The sequence below is a fragment of the Chlorocebus sabaeus genome, chromosome 23, assembly GCF_047675955.1.
Source record: "Chlorocebus sabaeus isolate Y175 chromosome 23, mChlSab1.0.hap1, whole genome shotgun sequence".
NCBI lineage: Eukaryota > Metazoa > Chordata > Mammalia > Primates > Cercopithecidae > Chlorocebus > Chlorocebus sabaeus.
In genome coordinates, this window is record NC_132926.1 from 981180 (window position 1) to 1001286 (window position 20107).

At 45.8% G+C, this 20107-nt stretch overlaps 1 protein-coding gene across 19 annotated transcripts in view; it reads left to right on the forward strand.

Moving 5' to 3' along the window:
• The window catches only part of LOC119625880 (extended synaptotagmin-2-like), a 157206-nt gene that overhangs the window by 118861 nt on the left and 18238 nt on the right, over window positions 1-20107 (forward strand). For 9 of the 19 annotated variants that reach the window (XR_012090735.1, XR_012090731.1, XR_012090728.1 and 6 more), the window contains 2 exons: window positions 3665-6182; window positions 6398-6500. The exons of 4 other annotated variants lie outside the window; for them this stretch is intronic. The gene's annotated coding sequence lies outside the window, so the exon portion shown is untranslated. The remainder of the gene's footprint in view (window positions 1-3664; window positions 6183-6397; window positions 6501-20107) is intronic. 6 more of the 19 variants (XR_012090729.1, XR_012090737.1, XR_012090742.1 and 3 more) reach the window with 2 other exon arrangements.

A 20107-nucleotide genomic window follows, 5' to 3' on the forward strand; every position in this document is an offset into this window, starting at 1 on the left:
ACTTGGTTCTCTTTAGGTGGCTCTCTCTTAGAATCCAGACATCATTCAGTTAGGAAGCCCAAGTAGCCACATGGGATTCTTTTCTTGATTTCTTTCTCAGATTGTTGTTAGTGTAAAGAAATGCTACCAATTTTTGTATGTTGATTTTGTATCTTGCAACTCTACTGAATTCGTTTATTTGTTCTAACAGTTTTTTAGTAGCATGTTTAAGGTTTTCTACATATAGGATTATGTCCTCTGCAAATAGGAATAATTTAATTATTCTTTTCCAATTTGGATGACTTTTACTTCTTTTTCTTTTCTGATTGCTTTTGCTAGTACTTTCAGTACTGTGTTAAATAGAATGGCAATAATGGGCATCCTTGCCTTGTACCAGATCTTAGAGGAAAAGATTTCAGTTTTCCTTCATTGATTATGATATTTGCTGTGGGCTTTTCATGAATGACTTTTTTATGTTTAGGAAATTCCCTTCTGTACCTGTTTTGTTTAGAGCCTTTAAAAAAAAATCACGAATAGGCCAGGTGTGGTGGCTCACGCCTGTAATCCCAGCACTTTGGGGGGCCGAGGTGGGTGGATCACCTGAGGTTGGGAGTTCGAGACCAGCCTGGCCAACATGGAGAAACCCTGACTCTACAAAAATACAAAATTAGCCGGGTGTGGTGGTGCATGCCTGTAATCCCAGCTACTCGGGAGGCTGAGGCAGGAGAATTGCTTGAACCTGGGAAGTGGAGGTTGTGGTGAGCCAAGATGGTGTCATTGCACTCCAGCCTGGGCAACAAGAGCAAAATTCGATCTAAAAAACAAAACAAAACAAAACAAACAAACAAAAAACCATTAACGGATGTTGAATTTTGTCCAGTGCTTTTTCTGCATCAATTAAATTAATCATGTGGTTATACTCTGGTGTATCACATGGATTATTTTGCACATGTTAAACTAATCTTGCATTCCAGGGATAGATCTAACTTTGTTGTGGTGTATAATCTTTGATATGTTTCTGAATTTGGTTTGCCAGGTTTTTTTTTTCTTTTGAGACAGCATCTTGCTCTGTTGTTCAGGCTGAAGTGCAGTGGTACAAAGGTGTCTCATGGCAGCCTTGATCTCCTGGGCTCAAGCAATCTTCCCATCTCAGCCTCCCAACTAGCTGGGACTACAGGCGTATGCTACTGTATATGGCTTATATTTGTAAATGTTTTTGTAGAGACAGGATCTCACTATGTTGCCCAGGCTGGCCTCAAGCAATCCTCCTGCCTATGCCTCCCAAAGTGCCTAGAATACAGGCGTGAACCACTGCACCTGGCCTGGTTTGCTAGTATTTTATTGAGAATTTTTGCATGTATGTAAATATGGATATTTTTGCAAATGGATATATTTGCAAAATGCTCTATGGAGCAGGCAGGATCCCCACCCTCCTGTGCGGGCTACAGACGCCCAAACTGCAGCTGCGGATCCAAGCCTCCCTGAGCTCTTTGGGAAGGGCCGGGAGCAGTCAGGATCTGCCTTCCGGGTCGGGTGTGGCTGTAGCCGCCCTCCTAGTTGCAGGAGCCGGGCATCTCTGCAGCCTGTACCCTTGGGGGCCCCAGGAAGGATCCCCCATCCTGCAGGCTCAGGAGTGTCTGCCTGGACTCTCTCTACTCCTGGTGCCTGCTCTGATCTCAGAGCGGGTTGGGGCCGAGCACTGGGGCCATGCATGGCAGCAGGAGGCAGACAGAATCCTGGGCGGAAGGGGGCATGTCCCCAGTAAGGCCCCACCTCCAGGCCAGGGAGCACCTGAAGGCTGGGAGCCCAGGCTGCCACTCCAGCAGACCAGAGTAGGGACTCCTGGTGCCTCTTCTGGGCCCAGCATGGCTGCCCATGGGCCAATCAGCACACACTTCCTCCCCTTTGAGGTCCCTAAAAGCCCTGGGCTCATCCAGAGCCGGGTAGAGGACGGCCAGAGGAGGAAAAGGGCAGACAGACCCACAATGGGACTGACAATGAGGACTGGTTGCAGCGAGGAGCACCCTCTCTGCTGAGAGCTTCGGAGACATGCAGAGACATCACGCCTGTGGAGAGCAGAGGAGCCACCCGCTCCAGGGCCTCCTCCGAGCCACCTTATCCAGGGCCTCCTCCGAGCCACCTTATCCAGGGCCTCCTCCGAGCCACCTTATCCAGGGCCTCCTCCGAGCCACCCTCTGCAGGACATCCTCCGAGCCACCTTATCCAGGGCATCCTCTGAGCCACCTTATCCAGGGCACCCTCTGAGCCACCTTATCCAGGGCCTCCTCCAAATCACCTTATCCAGGGCCTCCTCTGAGCCACCTTATCCAGGGCCTCCTCCGAGCCCCACCTTATCCAGGGCCTCCGCTCTGCTAAGAGCTGAACACAAGGCTGGATGACCCGCCTCCAGAGAGGAGCTACCCACTCCTCTTGAGGTGTTTTAATACCAAATACAACTCTTCTTCCTTCTTCACTTGTCTGTGTACCTCATTCTTCCTGGATGCAGGACAACTCCTGCAAAAGCTCCCATCACTCATTGACACCCCAGAGATCCCATTGTAGCAGGACGAGCTGCAGACAAAACTCCTCAGACACCGAGTTAAAGAAGGAAGGGGTTTATTCGGCCGGGGGTATCAGCAAGACTCCTGTCTCAAGAGCTGAGCCCCCCGAGTGACCAATTCCTGTCCCTTTTGAGGGCTCACAACTCTAAGTGGGTGCATATGAGGGGGTCGTGATTGACTGAGCAAGCAGGGTGTAAAGGTAAACTGAGGCTGCAGTCAAACTGGGAATGAAGACACAAGGCAAATGGCAGTGAGAATAGCCTTTATTAGGACTCGCAGGCGAGGGTCCTCAGTTCAAAGGTGCAGGCCGAGGAAGTCGTGCTGAGGGAGGAAGGTAGGGGCTTCTTACAGCTTGAGAGGGAGGGAAGCTGGTTGTGCAAACGGGGCCTGGGGGGTCTTGAAACTACTAGGGCAGGAGTTGAGTAAGGGTCATGAGGAAGGGGTCTTTGGAAACTCAACCGAAACTGCTATTTACGAACTTGTGGAATGCAGGTCATGGGGGAGTGTGGTTGCCCAGCCGGAACTCTGATGTATGTAAGTCTGCGGGTGTGTACAAGGGTGAAGGGAGTCTTTAACAAAAGGCCTGCTACGCCGGGTAACGCCGCCATGTTAGGTCTGGATTCCTGCCTAACACAGGGGGTACGTGACTGGGGGCTGCAGGCACCGGTAATTAGATCGGAACAAAACAGGATAGGGATTTTCACAGTGCATTTCTATACAATGTCTGTAATCTATGGAAAACATAACTGATTAGGTCAGGGGTTGATCTTTAGTGGTTAAAGGTAGTTTTAGCAGCACCGGGCCCTGTGCCTGTGGATTTCATTTCTGCCTTTTAGTTTTCACTTCTTCTTTCTTTGGAGGCAGAAATTGGGCATAAGACGATATGAGGGTTGGTCTCCTCCCTTACCGTGACGTGATGCGACACCTGCTCCTAGTTAGCCCACCTCCAGCACCCCCACAGCCACAGCCTCCCCTCAGAGCACACCTGAGGCTTCTTTTCCACTTGAAAGCTTTTCCTCTTCTCTGGCAAAGTACAAGTGGCGGTGGCTGACTCCTTTACTATAGGGAACTCTGGGTAAATAGCCTTTGATTTTCTTATTTGGTTGCTCTTCATTTATTTCCAGAGCGTTCAGTAAGTATTTGTTGAATGAACAGTGAATGACCAATGATTGAGTGCCTCGAAGTACAGGCCATCAACTGGGGACGAGGTCCACGGAGTAACTGACTGCGCTGCCCTTCCTGTCAGTCATGCATTAACAAAACTCCAAGTGGAGGCAGATTCTCACGTGACACTCAGCAGGGTCCTGTTCCCTCACAGCCTCCACGAGCGAGAGCCTCCACGAGCGAGAGCCTCCACGAGCGAGAGCCTCCATGAGCAAGAGCCTCCATGAGCGAGAGCCTCCACAAGCAAGAGCCTCCACGAGCGAGAGCCTCCACGAGCAAGATGAGGGGTACAGGGTGGAAAAAAGTGGCTTCCCTCCACCTTCCTAGGTTCTTTGGGCTTCAAGTCAAATTGACATACGACCGATTGACAGGAGGAAAAATACATTTAGTTGTATACACATGGGAGATTCGCGAAACATGAGACTCAGAGACGGGTCGGACGATTGAGGCGTACACATCCTGAGCTACAGAAGGGAAGAGGAGCGTGGGGCTGTCTGGAGACAAGTTATGGGAGGTGATGATGTGGGAGAAGTTAATTAAGAAATTATTTTAGGCAGATAGTGAGGAAAAGAGGCCCTTGGAAAGTTTTTGTTTTTAACTCAGCTCCAGAAATGTTTCTTGCCTAGCTAAAAAGCTGTGGCTTTTAGAGCTGGGCTGGCAACTTCGATATGCAAATGCCATTAGAAACTGGGTCCGCCCAAACATGGCGATTCCCGCGTCCCTCTTGCCTTTGCCCCAACAGTGCCTGGCAACATGGCCACGCCCACATATCCCCACAGCTGTAGAACATCAAGGCTCCTGCATTTGCATATTAAAAAGCTAGGGTGGGACGGCCAGTTTTTCATGGGCTACCTGAATGTCACGCCTGGTCAAACCAAACCCTTGAGCCCTGTGCAAATCAGATGCCACCTCCTCCAGTCTCTACATATACTTGGCTGGTTTCTACCTCACTCGGGGTCTCCTCTTTCAGCTTTGGAGCCCCCTCCCTCCGTCTCTGTATGGGGAGCTTCTTCCTTCTGTCTCTGTATGGGGGAGCTTCTTCCTTCTGCCTTCTTCCTTCTTTCTTGCCTATTAAACTCTCCGCTCCTTAAAACCACTCCACATGTTTCCGTGTCACTGTATCTAATTCTACTCGAGACGAGAGGCCTGGGGTTCCTCCAGTCATTGGAGCCAGATCGTTTTGGTGCATGGGCCAGGAAAGGAAATTTCATTCCACAGACGGGTGAATATGGAGCGGACCTCAACTTTAAATCTGTCCTTTCATCTCAAGGCTCTCTTCCAGCTCCCCTGTCACTAAACTTTCTTTCTCTTTCTATCCACAGTCTCTTACCCTCTCTGTGTGTGTCTAATGTGCAGGGATCTTTACAGTTCAGGGAAACAGGTCTGTTACAAAGGATTGGGAATTGCCGCAGGCAGTAACTCAATAAATGGTCTCTCTCTCTACAGTCTCCCTGGTAAGCACATGGGATTTCCAAGCCACCTAGTAGAAATCAGGCTCTGGGCCTTTTCTGGGAACAGGAAGCTTCTGCCTTTAGCAGTTAGGAGTAAGACGTCTTCCGCAGCCAAATTTCAGTCTCGATATTGTCCCCCTGGCAGGAAAACAGCCATTCGGTTCCTACATTCCTTTAAGGCTTAATTGATAAGGGGATTTTAAGTCCAGACGTTAACCAGGACCATTTTTCTACAGGTAGATGCTTTTGTATGGGCCGTAACAGCAGGATGTAGAGTTCAATCTAGCATGCCCCCTCCATTAAACGGGCCGTGCACAATCACGTGGTTTTTCTTGGAATCCATTTTTTGGAAGGCACCCAGGCCACACAACTCTAGGAGGTCAAAGGGAAATAAAAGGCAGAGGACTGACTGCTTAGGGACAGCACGACTGAGGCCCACAAGTTCAGTTCCTCTGGTGCCGTGACTTGGCAGGTCAGGCCTGCAGTCATGGGTGGCACATTTAAACGTGCGCCGGGAATCCAGGAACCACGGATAAAAAATAGTTGGGGGATGCCCTCTACTGTTTTCATCTCCATCCTGGATCACATACCGAACGGAAGAACACTAAAAGGACACTTTTACCCTCACTTCTCTTTCTAAATGGGTAACAGATAACATGTACTCCCCTGCAGTGTATTTTGAAGCACTGGGACCCCTTTGACCTTGAAACTTTGAAGAAAAAGTGACTTATATCCTTTTGCGCAAGGGTATGGCCTTTTAACCAGACCTTTGCCAGTGCTGCAAGATCAACTCAGCTCTTTTAGCAACAATAGTGGGCAGGCCCAGAGAAAACTGCCACTGAGGCTGCAGCCTTGCCAAGGGCGGTGGTCCGGGGAGCTGAGGGGTTTATTTAAAATAAGAGATTAAGTGGAAACTATAGATTGAGTGGCTTCCAGGCACCAGGTATCCTGGGAAACTCCGAACATTCCTTGTCTGATGTCATCCCTACCTTGGCTGATGAGATTTCTGATCAGGACAGCGGGCATGGTAAGATTCCGGTTCTCTGCTTTTCCTTCCTTCCTTCCTTCCTTCCTTCCTTCCTTCCTTCCCTCCCTCCCTCCCTCCCTCCCTCCCTCCCTCCCTCCTTCCTTCCTTTCTTCCTTCCTTCCCTCCCTCCCTCCCTCCCTTCCCTCCTTTCTTTCTTTTTCTTTCTTCCTGTCTCCCTCTCTTTTTTTTTGACAGCGTCTTGCTCTGTTGCCCAGGCTGGAGTACAGTGGTGTGATCTCAGCTCACTGCAACCTTTGCCTTCCCTTCCCAGCTCAAGCCATTCTCCCACCTCAGCCTCCCGAGTAGCTGGGACTACAGGTATACATCCCCATGCCTGGCTAATTTTTATTTTTGGTACAGATGGTTTTCACCATATTGCCCAGGCTGGTCTCGAACTCCTGACCTTGTGATCCACCCGCCTCGGCCTCCCAAAGTGCTGGGAATACAGGCGCGAACCACTGCACCCGGCCGGTTTTAGGAGTTTCTATTGACATGTCCTCAAGTTCAGTGATTCCTCAGCTGTGTCCAGTTTACTAATGAGACCAAAGGCATTCTTCATTTCAGTTAGTGTTTGAACTCTAGCATTTCTTTCTGATTTTGTCGTAGAATTTTCATGTCTGTGTACATCACCTTCTGTTCTTGCATGCTGTCCACATTTTCCATGAGAGCCTTGGCATATCATTCACAGTTGTTTTAAATTCATGGTCTGCTAATTGTACCATCCCTGACGTATCTGAATTTGGTTCTAATGCTTTGCTCTGTCTCTAAACTGTGCTTTTTGCTTTTTAATGTGCCTTGTAATTTTTGTTGTTGAATAACAAAATGATGTACTACTGGGTAAAAGGAACTCTGGTAAATAGGCTTTTAGTGATGTGGCATTAAAATGTGGGGGACGAGGAGTGTTCTAAAGCTTTGTGGTTGGGTCTCAGTCTTCTTTCTTTTCTTTTCTTTTCTTTTCTTTTCTTTTTTGAGATGGAGTCTTGTTCTGGAGTGCAGTGGTGCGATCTTAGCTCACTGCAACCTCCACCTCCTGGGCTCAAGTGATTCTCCTGCCTCAGCCTTCTGAGTATCTGGACTACAGGCGTGTGCAACTATGCCTGGCTAATTTTTGTATTTTTAGTGGAGACAGGGTTTTGCCATGTTGGCCAGGCTGGTCTCGAACTCCTGACCTCAGGTGATCCACCTGCCTTGGCCTCCCAAATTGCTGAGATTACAGTTGTGAGCCACTGGGACCAGCCCAGGTCTCAGACTTTTAGTGAGCCTGTGCCCTTGGGCTATGAACTTTACCACTGGTTTTCAGTTTCTTCCCACTCTTGGGTGGGACAGGAGGGCTAGGGGGGGCTGGAATTGGGTATTTCTCTTCCCCCAGGTCAGTTAGGTTCTGGTAAAGTAGTTTCTCTTGAGGACGGGCTGGGTGAAAAGCAGAATGTTCTGGTGTGTTTCAAAATGGCTACGTTTCCCCTCCCGCTACTGTAATGATGAGGGGATTATTCTGTGATCTTCACTGAGAACTCGGTAGAACTAGAGGTGAAATGCATTACAGTGTAGGGACCCTATGACTGAGGCCCCCTGGAGATTTCAACTCACAGACTCGTCTGCAGGGAGCCTCCAGCAATTCTTCAGTTACTGTTCTGTCTTCCGGCCGTGGCTTTGGCGCCCATGAGTTTCTGCTCTGGTAAGTGGTGACTCTTTGTGTCTGCTTGTCTGTCTCATACTTTGGAGGCAGTGGTTTGCCGTGTGACCTCATTTCTCTGGATCTAAGAAGAGTTGTTGGTTTTTTCAGTGCGTTCAGCGTTTTACTTGGTGTTAGGGCCAAGTGATGACTTCCAAGCTCCTTCTGTGGTGGGCCAGAAACTGGAAGTCTGACCACACGCACTCTCCTGAGTTGGGGCAAGGCCTCAGCACCAAGGGACAGAGCTCAGGAGGGCCAGGGGTGGGGTGAGCAGGGCCCTGAGATGATGGGAGCATTGGGTGGACCTACCTCCCTCATGCCAGAGCTTTAACAGGTTTTGTTGGCACAAATGTGTGGGGAGGGGTACGCAAGAGGGTTTTTAATATTTTTTGGCAAGTTTTTACAAGTAGGCCTCACCTGCCCTTGTCTATTTCCTTCTCCATGCCACAACCCTGGAGGAGTTTGTTATGAGGGAAGTTATTGTCTTCCCTTTTACACTCGTATCCCAAGCCCCAGCCCCGTGCCTGATATGGAGGAGGAAATAGATGTCAGGTCAGGTATGATGCCAATGCTGGAATACATAACCAAAAAATATTTTGAAAAACTAGAAATAGAAACAAGAACACGCAGGATCCTAGAATAAGAAAGCATGGCGTGGGCACGGTGGCTCATGCTTGTAATTCCAACACTTTGGGAGGCTGAAGTGGGTGGGTCGTTTGAGCCCAGGAATTCAAGACCAACCTGGGCAACATGGCAAAACCTCGTCTTTACAAAAACTACAAAAATTGGCCAGGTGTGGTGGCACATGCCTGTAGTCCCAGCTACTTGGGGGTGCTGAGGTGGGAGGCTCATGTGAGCCCAGAAGGCAGAGGCTGCAGTGAGCTGTGATCGTACCACTGCACTCCAACCTGGGTGACAGAGTGAGACCCCGTCTCAAAAATAATAAGAATAAAGCATTGTTGGAATCTTGCCAGAGGCTGCCTGCAACACACCTGTAACTCTGCAAGTTTTAACACGTAGTGAAATCTCATTGTTTTAATTTGCAATTCTCTAAGAATGAATGATATCATTATCATTCATTATTATATAATATCATACATATATAAATGAATATCATTGTCATTCATTATATAATAATAAATGATACAAGTTGGGTCTATTCCTTGTTGCGGTGAGGAGGAACTCGCCCCATGGGAACTGTGGGGCATCTCAGTAAGACAGCGTTAGGGGAGACTTAGTTTCGGGTTAGGACTCTTGTCAGTGATCTTGGGGAGCGTTGAAGGACGCCGGGCTTTGCTGAGGTCACCTGCTCTTGAAAAGCAGGGCTGATTCTACAATGGTGTGGTGATAAATCCTGTCCAGCAGGGGGCAGACCAGAGCCACTCACATTAGCCAGGGGAGGGATTTGTGGTATTTATAATTTTGTGACTTGCAGTGACCTTGTTTCTGTCGGTGCTCAGAAAAGATGACAGATTATCTTGTTTTTTTACCTCATTTCATCACAATTACAGAGTGGCGTTGTCTGGTGTTGGTGTCCCGTGGAACGTTTTATGTTCCACAGGAGCGCACCAAAGCCTAGCTGAAAGCCTGGCTGAGCGAGCCAGGCCGCGTTTGAATGGTCAGGGGTGCTTTTCCCTTTTCCAGTATTTTTCAACATGGTTAATATTAAAATAATGTGCTTACTACTTAGAGAAGAAGCAGACCTCTTTATTTTTATTTTTTAGAGACAAGGTCTCACTATATTGCCCACGCTGGTCTCAAACTCCTGGCCTTAAGCGATTCTCCTGCCTCGGCCTCTCCAGTAGCTGGGACTCCGGGGATTTCTAGTGTGCTACCAAGCGCAGCTATTTTGTGTGTGTGTGTGTGTGTGTGTGTGTTTTGTAGACACAGGGATGGGGTAGGGGCTGTCTCCCTGTGTTGCCCAGGCTAGTCTTGAACCCCTGCCTCCAGCAATCCTTCTGCCTTGGCCTCCCAAAGTGCTGAGATTTCAAGTGTGAGCTAATGCACCCAGCCAGAAACAGACCTCTTATAAAGAATAAAGAATTTATGGTAAGCAAGTAAGCTGAGGCATATGTTCAACTTCAGTTGATAGGTAAAGATCATTCTAAATGAATGATCTAAAAGGTCATTTCTAAATTAACAAAGAAATCACAAAGATTGGTACTTGAATATAATATCTGTTTATCAAAATATCCAGGCATAAAACAAACGGAGAGAAAAGCCCAATCATCACACATTATGTCAAGTAAGAGCTAAGGAAAGTACAAAACCAAGTTCTTCTGTCTTGTGACCTCTTCCCAGGCCCCCGTGGCCGGTTTCTTGTCCTTGGCCTTCAGCCCTCACATCTCCTCAAGGCTTCTACTTGGTGATATCCATCCCACCCTCCTCCTCTCCCTGTCCCTGCTCTCCTTGCAATCGGTCCACCTTTCTCCAACAGCACAGACCTCATCCTGCATTCTGGGCACATGCTGCAGGGACCTAGTTTCCCTTGCCTGTATCTCACCTTCCACTTACTGGACGCAGAGCCCTATTACCGCTGCTGACTAGGAGGGGCAGTGGGCATCTTCCTCAGCTCTTTTTCTTGGGGCAAAAAAATCTCCAATGGAGGGGACGGAAGAAAAGGAGAAGGGAGAGCCCTTTCCGTGGAGTTGACACCCAACAGCCCATCGTCTGGCCCTGGCAGCTCCTGAGATTTTCTGATTCTTGTTCTGAAACTCCACACAGCAGGTTTAACAATAGATAAGTAAATACTAGCCCTTAGCACTGATCCCCCAGGACCGACACGGGCAGGAGTCCTTGTAGCTCAAAGAGCAGCAGCTGGCAGGGCTGAGTAAGGCCATTTTGGAGGGGAAGACTGGATTGGGAAGTCAGGGAGCCTCGCATTGCATTGCAGCTGGAAAACAGGTGCAAATGGAGAACTGAGCGGGCTGAAAGAAGCAATAATCTGCTCCAGAAAAGTGATGGGAGGATCAGGTGCCACTCACTGAGTCTTCACGGGGAGGCACGCAATATCCTCACTCGCACATAGTGCCAGAGACTGTGGTGCCACATCCGGACCTCTGTCTAGCACGGCTGCCCTTTGGCCTTGTTCTTTCTTCCCTGTCTACACTCCCGCACATCCCCCACTGCCCCCAGCTCCCCAGAACTGTGAGGAAATGTGCAGTGGTGATGACTCTCAGCCCCTCACCCTTCTCCCTGCAGCTTCTAACAGAGTCCACCTGAGTCAGACTCGCCCAGACCCTGTTACACCTGCGGGTTCCAGGACTCCACCCCAGACCACCTGAATAAGTATCTGGGGTGCAGCCCAGGATCCGTGTTTATGACAAGATCTCACATGATGTGGATGTGCCCTCAGTGTGAAGACCAGGCTTGAGTGCCGCCTGCTGCTGGTGTTTCCCAAGCTCTGCCCGCCCTGGCTGTGCCCACCCGCCACCTGTCCTGGAGCCTTGCCTACCGAATTTCTTGCTGTCGCTCTGTGGCTGGAAGTCCTTGACAGCAGCTTCATTTTGGTGCCCAGTGCCTGGCACTCAGTGGGCCCTGAGTCAGTGTTCGCCTTTCCTGCCTGTGTGTGGGGGAGGTGGGGGAGTGGGCTGGTGGGGGAGCACAGGGAGCTGTATTTTTGTGACTGGTCAACTCACACAGTGGCTCAGGGCCCTGCTGGAGGCAATCCATCCCACTCCACAGTCTGGAGGAGATGCTGAGCCTGCAAATAAAACATGTCAGTGACAGCCCTTGGGGCGGGACAGGGCCCCATTTGAAAGCAGAAACAGAATTCCTGGTGAAAGTGGTTTAAATTAGAGAAGAGTGTGCTGGGATTCAGTGTAGGATTCCACGTGGCTGTAAAACCAGCTGAACATCCTCAGGATGGCAGGAAGTAGGATTCTGTGCCCAGAGTAGGATTGTAGTACACGTTCCACTTGAGCCGAGGGACAGGCCTTTTGCTGTGCCTCAAACAGAATTATCAAACTCCCCAGTGTAAATCTGGGCAGCACTGACCAGCGTGCATCCTGAATGGTTTTGGAATGACGTGATGACCATTCCGCTTTATTCTACAGAGGCTTAAGGTGTCAGGGGTCCCACAAGCTCTGAGGGATGGCGCATCCAAGTGGATTTAGCCTGGGGTGGGCTGGGAGACCAGCTGGGAGCTAGTGCTGCAGTCCAGGTGCAAATGATGGTATCTTGGACCAGGTGATAAGAAGTGACCTCCTGAACTTACTTGGAAGGTAGAGCTGGCAGAATTTGCCGACAGTCTAGATTGGGGTGTGACAAAGGCATGAAGGATGACACCAAGGCCGTGTGTGTCCTGAGCGATGGGAAGAATGACGTGAGTTACCGTTACCCACAAGGGTGAGGAGCAGGCTGGTTGGGGAGGGAGCAGCAGGGCCTACTTGTATGCAGGTTAGGCTTGCAATGCCGCTTAGACATCCTAGCTACTCTTGCCGCCCTCTCCGAGCCACTATCCCAAGCTGCCTATGCCTGAGAAATGACCTAACCCCTCTCCCCACACTCACTTTTTTACATCCAGCCAGTTCATGTTCTAACTTCTGTATTCTGAAAGAGTGCTCAAAAGTCAAAGTCTGATTCGAATTGCGGGTGTGGCCAATCTTCCATGGTCTCCTGTTGCTCTTGAGGGAATGCCTGGCTTCCTTCTTGTGGTTCACAGACCTCCTTAGTCCAGCCTTGCTGTGACTTCAGCTTCTTTCTGCATTTCCTTCCTCTCCGGCACTGATTGCATCTCCCTGTCCCTGGCGCTTTCTCCACATTGAGCTAACTCCTCGTTCTTCAGGCCTCTCGTCCTCCCGGGACCCTCTCTGTCCCCACTCGGTCCCCCGCTCAGGTAGGGATCCTGTCGCATTGTGCACCCTTCACCCCCCAGTTTCGAGCCCGCAGGCTTCTGCTGTTTCAGCAGTTGGTGTCTGGTCTGTGTTCACACTGGATCCTTGGCCCCCAGGCACAGGGCCTGATGCTTTCTAGGCTTTGGGAACCCAAGTTCTCAAACAGATGGATTTGCTGAGTACCTGCCGCTAGGTGAAGCCTCTTCTCTGAAGGTAGGATCCAAGTGGTCCACCAGGGCCTCTGCTGTGTCTGAGGTCTGGTGAGGCCGGCGGCACTGTGTCTACCCTGCCAGATTCTTCAGAGCTGGCTGTTTGAGCTGCCACATGGCGCCCTGCAGTTCCTCTCCCTTTGCAGTCAGAATCACTGCCATGTTTCTCTCCGAATTCTGTAGTGACCCCCTCTCCCCATAGTTCGGGAACTATTTATGAGTGGTTGTCAGTACGGGGCCATGGGATTCTAGCCCTCCTTCCTCTAAGTTTTTGGAAACCTGCTTTCCCCAAAGTTGGCTACCATTTGTCTTATTAATAGACTTCATTTTCTAGATAACTTTTGGGTTTACAGAAAATTGAGCTGACAGTACAGAAAGTTCCTATTTACGCTGTATTCCCACAACTCCCAGTTTTCCATTATTAACATCTTGATTTAGTATGGTACTTTCGTGACGACTGATGAACCTGCGTTGATACGCTAGTATGAACTAAAGTAGTGTTAACTAAACTCTGTGGTTTCCATTAGGGTTTATTCTTTTTCTTACAAAGTCTTTTGCTAAGTGCAAAATGCCATGTATCCACCGTTATAGTATCACGCAGAATAGTTTCAATGCTCAGAACGTCTCTTGCACTGCACCTATTGTCCCTCCATTTTCCCTGAACCCAGGCAACCACGGGTTCACTATTTCCATAATTTTGTGTTTTCCAGTATTTCATGTAAGTGAAACTATACAGCATGCAGTTTTTAGACTGGCTTCTTTCCCTTAGTAACATGCATTTATGGTTCCTCCATGTCTTTTCGTAGCTTTGTGGATCATTAATTTTATTGCTGAATAACATTCCGTTATGAGGATAGAGCCCGATGTGTTGATTTATTCACCTTTTGAAGGATATCTGGTTACCTCCAGTTTTTGGCAATTATGAATAAAGTTACAATAAGCATTCATGTTCAGATGCTTATGTGGGCAAACGTTTCAACTCATTTGAGCAAATACCTAGGAGCATAACTGCTGGATCATATGGTAAGGTTATGTTTGGCTGTGTAAGAAGCTGTCAAACTGTCTTTTCAGGTGACTATCACTTGCCCCGTGTCCTTGTCAGCATTTGGTGTTTGTCATTGTTTTAGATTTTCGCCATTTTAACATGCAGTAAAGTCTCATTGTTTTAATTTGCAATTCTCTAATAATGAATGATATCAAGCATCTTTTCATATGTTTATTTGCCATCTGTACATTTTCTTTGGTGAGATGTCTCTTCAGATCTTTTGATCATTTATTTTTATTCTTTGAGAGAGAGTCTTGCTTTGTTGCCCAGACTGGAGAGCAGTGGTGTAATCATAGCTCACTGTAGCCTCCAATTCCGGGGCTCAGGCGATCCTCCCTACTCAGCCTCCTGAGTATCTGGGACCACAGCCATGTGCCACCATGCCCAGTTAATTTTTTATTTTTTGTAGACCTGGGGTCTTGCTGTGTTTTGCAGGCCAGTCTCAAACTCCTGGCTTCAAGCAATCCTCCCACCTCAGCCTCCCAAAGTGCTGGGATTACAGGTGTGAACCACCACACCAGCCTGCATATTTTTTAATTGAATTGTTTGTTTTCTTATTGTTCAGTTTTTGTTTGTTTGTTTTATTTTTTGAGACAGAATCTTGCTCTTTCACCCAGCTTGAAGTACAGTGGCATGATCATGGCTTGCCACAGCTTCCAACTCCCGGGCTCAAGTGTTCCTCCTGCCTCAGCCTCCTGAGTAGCTAGGACTATAGGCAAGTGTCACCACACACAGCACATTTGAAAAAAAAAAATTTCTCCCTATGTTGCTCAGGCTGATCTCGAACTCGTGGGGTCAACTGAACCTTCCATCTCAGCCTCCCAGAGTGCTAGTGTTGCTGGTTAAGACAAGTGCCTCATTAGATATGCATTCAGCAAATATTCTCTCCTCGTCTGTGCTCTGTCATTCCATTTTCCTAACAGTGTCTTTGCAGAGCAGAAGTTTTTACGTTCAGTGAAGTCCAACATACCAGTTTTTCTTCAGAGATCATGGATCACGCTTTGAAAAACTTTCCCAGATTTTCCCCGGGGTTGTCTTCTAAAAGTTTTGTAGTTTTGCATGTTAAATTTAGGTCTCTAATCCATTTTGAGTTAATTTTTGTGAGAGGTGTAAGATCAGTATCTAGATTCATGTTTTTTTCCTTTTTTTTGTTTTTTTTTTTTTTTTGGCATGTGTGTGCCTAAACATTCCAGTGTCATTTCTGGAAAAGACCATACATTATCTGTTGAATTGCTTTTAATTCGTGTCAGAATATCAGTTAACTATATTTGTGTGGATCTGTTTGTTCTTTGTTCTTCTTCACTGATCTAGTTGTCTGTTCTTTGGCCAACACTATACTTTATTGATTATTGTAGCTTTATAGTAAGCCTTTAGGCAGTGTTAGTCTTCCAACTTGTATCTTCTTCAATATTGTGTTGGCTATCTTCGGTCTTTTGCCTTTTCATATAATGTTTAGAATCAGTTTGTCAGTATTTACAAAGTAACCTGCTGGGATTTTGATTGGATTACATTGAATCTATAGATGAAATTAGGAAGAATTGGCGTCTTTAAAAGATTGAGCCTTCCTATCCATAAACATGGAATATCTTTCCATTTACTTAGAACTTTTTCTGATTTCATTAGATTTCCTTATATGGACCTTGTACCCATTTTTTTTTTTTTTTAATTACTAAGTACTTTTTAAGTGCTAATGTTCAGTGTTATTGTATTTTTAATTTTTAAATCCCAATTGTTTATTGCTGGCATATAGAAAAGTAATTGACTTGTTTATTAACTTTGCATCCTGTATTTAAAACTTACGATCTTTAAGTAAGATGGAGAGCAACCCTTCAATGATTAAGAGAGACACAAAATAGAAATAAAGATTTTATTACTTACAGGTTCTGGTAATAGATGACATGCTTGAAGGCCCGCCACACAGAGGTTAGGTCAGGGAGTATAGGCAGGGAGAAAGAGTGCAGAAATTAGCAGTATATATTGGAGAATACTGTGTGGGTGACTTTAAGTTCAAGGGCAAATACCTGAATGGTCCATTTAAAGGAAGTGGTGGACAAGTGGGGACTATCATCTAGGCAGAAGAGATTCCTCCAAGGTTTTCATCCTTGGTCACTGGCTTTTGGGCCATTTGGGTGTGGTGTTCTACTTCTAATACATAGGCAGCAACCTCTGCTGTGTCAATACCATTGAAATTGACCCTGGAATGTCTGGGCATTAGACCTTGTGCCTTATCACGGGTGCTATTTGAGTAGCAGAGACACTAAAGGCTCCTGGAGAAACCTGAGTCAGCCACCTAGTAAGGCATCTGATGAGCATAGTTAAACAAACAAGCAGTCCGAAGGCACCCACTATGACTTGAAATCTCATGTGCAGCCATCCGTCCCACTACATAGAGTATGCAGGGCTAGTCGAGTGGGCTGTATGTAGCTGTCCCATGTGGAGGTGGGCACCGGGAGGCAGTTGTGCAAAGACTGACCACCTTGAGGAACTGGGAGGAGATGTAGAACCTGAAAACTGCGTCAAGGGTGACTGAGCTCTCCTTCTGGCATAGGAAAGTTAAACTTCCCTTAAAAATGGGTGCTGAGGCAACACAAAATTACGATAATTCACTACATTGTAATCTTGCTATAATCTGGCTGGTGCAGTGGCTGATGCCTGTAATCCCAGCACTTTGGGAGGCCGAGGCGGGTGGTTCAGTTGAAGTCAGGAATTCGTGTCCAGCCTTGCCAACATGGTGAAACCTGGTCCCTGCTAAAATTAGAAAAATTAGCTGGACATGGTGGCTCATGCCTGTAATCTCAGCTACTCTGGAGGCTGAGGCAGGAGAATCACTTGAACGCAGGAGGCAGAGGTTGCGGTGAGCCGAGATCGAGCCACTGCACTCCAGCCTGGGCAATACAGTGAGACTCCATCTCAAAAATAAAAAAAAAAAAAAGAAAAGAAAAGAAAAAAGAAAAAGAAAAGAGGAGAAAAAATCTTGCTATAATCATCTATTCGTTCAGGAGTTTTTGGTCAATACTTTGGTATTTTCTACATAGACAATCATGTCATCTATGAAGAAAGACAGTTTCTTTTTTCCCCCCCGATCTGTATAGCTTTAATTTCCTTTTTAAAATCTTCCTGCATTAGTTAGGACTTGAGTACAATGTTGAGTAAGATTGATAGTACGGGATATCCTTGCTGCTCATCCCAGGGAGAAAACACCTAGTTTCTCACTAACCATTAAGTATGATGTTAGCTAGTTTTTTTCTGTAGATGTTTGTGTGTGTGTGTGTGTCTTTTAGAGATGGAATCTCTCTATGTTGCCCAGGCTGATCTCAAGCTCCTGGCCTCAAGCAATCCTTCTGCCTTGGCCTCCCACAGTGCTGGGATTGTAGGCATGAGCCAGCATGCTCGGCCTGTAGATGTTCTTTATCAGATTGAGGAATTCCCTCTGTCCTAGTTTGCTGAGAGTTTGTATCATAACTAGGTGTTGAATTTTGTCAAATGCTTTTCTGCATCTATTTATGTGATCATATGATTTTTCTTGCTTAGTCTGGTGAGGGCATGAATTACATCGTTTTTTGTTTGTTTGTTTGTTTTCAGACAGGGTCTCACTCTGTCGTCCAGGCTGGAATGCAGTGGCACGATCAGGACTCACTGCAGCCTCGGTCTCCCAGGCTCAAGACATCCTCCTGTCTCAGCCCGCTGAGTAGCTGGGACCACAGGGATATGTCATCATGTCTGGCTAATTTTTTGTATTTTTAGTAGAGATGGGATTTTGCCATGTTGGCCAGGCTGGTCTTGAACTCCTGAACTCAGTGATCTGACTGCCTCAGCCTCCCAAAGTGCTGAGATTATAGGTGTGAACCATCGTGCCCGGCCTTGATATGATTTAATACATATGAGTCTTTTCATATTGTCTCTTTTCTTAGTGTGAATTTCAGTAGATTGTATCTTTTAAGGAATTAGTCTATTTCATCTAAGTTACCAAATTTGTGAGCATAGTTGTTGAACATATTTTATTATATTTTTAATGTCCTTGAGATCAGTAGTAATGTCCCATTTTTCATTTCTGTTATTAGCAATTTATGTCCTTTCTCTTTTTTTTGTCAGCCTCGCTGTAAGTTACCAATTTTATTGATCTTTTCAAAGAACCAGCTTTTGATTTTATTGATTTTTTTGCTATTTGTCTTTGTTTTCAATTTCATTGATTTTTGCCCTAATTTTTATTATTTATTTTTTTCTGTTTTTCCAGGCTTACAGTATGCTTTTCTCTCTAGTTTTCTCTCTAGTTTTCTAATATGGAAGCTTAGATTATTGATTTTAGATCTTTGTTCCTTTCTAATATAGGTGTTTAATGCTATAAATTTTCCTTGTAGCACTGCTTTCACTACGTCCTATAAATTTTAGTAAGTTTTATTTTCATATTTCATTCAGGTTAAAACATTTTTAATTTATCCTGAGACTTTGACCTGTGTATTATTTAGAAGTGTCTTATTTTAATCTTCAAATATTTGAGAAACTTTCAGCTATCTGTTACTGATTTCTAGTTTTTATCCATTGTGGTGCAAGAGCATACTTTGTATGATATTTTTCTTTTAAATGTTTTGAGGTGTCTTTTATGGACCAGAATGTGATTTATCTTCTGAATATTCTGTGTAAACTTGAAAAGAATGTGTATTCTGCTCTCAGTGGATGAATATTCTATAATTGTCAAGTTCAGTTGTTTGATGATTGAGTTCAACTACGGTTGCATTGTTTGAGATATTAGCTTCTGCCTCATGTATTTGGATAATCTCTTGTTAGGGGAACACATGTCAAGAATTGTTGTGTTTTCATGGAAACTGACCTCTTTGCAATGTCATGCTTCTATTTATCCCTGATAATTTTTGTTCCGAAGTCTGCCTTGTTTGAAATTAATATGGCTATTCCAGGATTTTCTTGATTAGTGTTAGCATTATATATTTTCATCCATCCCTTTATTCTTTATCTGTGTCTTTATATTTAAAGTGGATTTCTTGTAGACAACATGTAGTTGAGTCTCATTATCTACTCCGTGAGTCTCTGCCTTTTAACTGGTGTATTTAAACCGTTTATATTTAAAGTGGTTATTGATATAGTTGGATTAATATCTACCACATTTGTAACATTTTATTCATTCACTTGTTCCTCACTTCTTTTTTTAAAAAAAGCTTTCTTTCCTTCTGTCTTCCGGTTTTAACTGAGCATTTTGTATTATTTTATTTTCTCTCATCTCTTAGCATAGCAATTAAACTTCTTTTAAAAATGATTTAGGCTGGGTTTGGTGGCTCATGCCTAGAATTCCAACACTTTGGAAGATTAAGGGAGGAAGCTGGCTTGAACCCAGGAGTTCAAGACCAGCCTGGGCAATACAGCGAGACCCTATCTATTTTAAAAAATTAAGACTTCCTTAGGGTTTTCAGGATACTTTTGCAACTAATTTATAGGTAATTTTTGTTGTTTATTTTTGAGATAAGGTCTTGCTCTGTCACCTAGCCTTGAGTGCAGTGGTGCGATAATAGCTCACTGCAGCCTTGAACTCCTGGACTCAAGCAGCCCTCTCACCTCAGCCCTTCAAGTAGCTGAGACTAAGGTATGCACCACCACGCCCAGCTAATTTTTTTAAAACAATATTTGTACAGATGGGGTCTCATTACGTTGCCCAGGATGGTCTCAAACTCCTGGGCTCATGCAGTTTTCCTGCTTTGGCCTCCCAAATTGCTGAGATTCCAGGCATGAGCCTGGAATCACGAGCCACTGCACCTGGCTAGTTTATAAGTAATTTAAATCCATTCTCAAATCCACTTCATGGGTAGCGTGGGTACCTTGTAACAGAAGCATTCACATTGCTGTCATTCATTTAACTTATCCATAAGCTGTATTTACCCAGTACATTTTTGCTATTATTATTTTGAAGCTATCTATTAGGTCAATTAATAATAAGAAAAATTAAGGTTTTATTTTACCTTCATTTATTCTTAATCTAACATACTTCCCTTCTTTATGTAGCTCCAAGTTTCAGAAATATAACATTTACCTTCTCTCTGAATAACTTTAACACTTCTTACAACGTGGGTCTACTGGCAACAAATTCCCTCAGTTTTTCTTTGTGTGGTTTTTGTTTGTCCAAGAAAGCCCTTAATTCTCCTTCATTTTATAAAAAT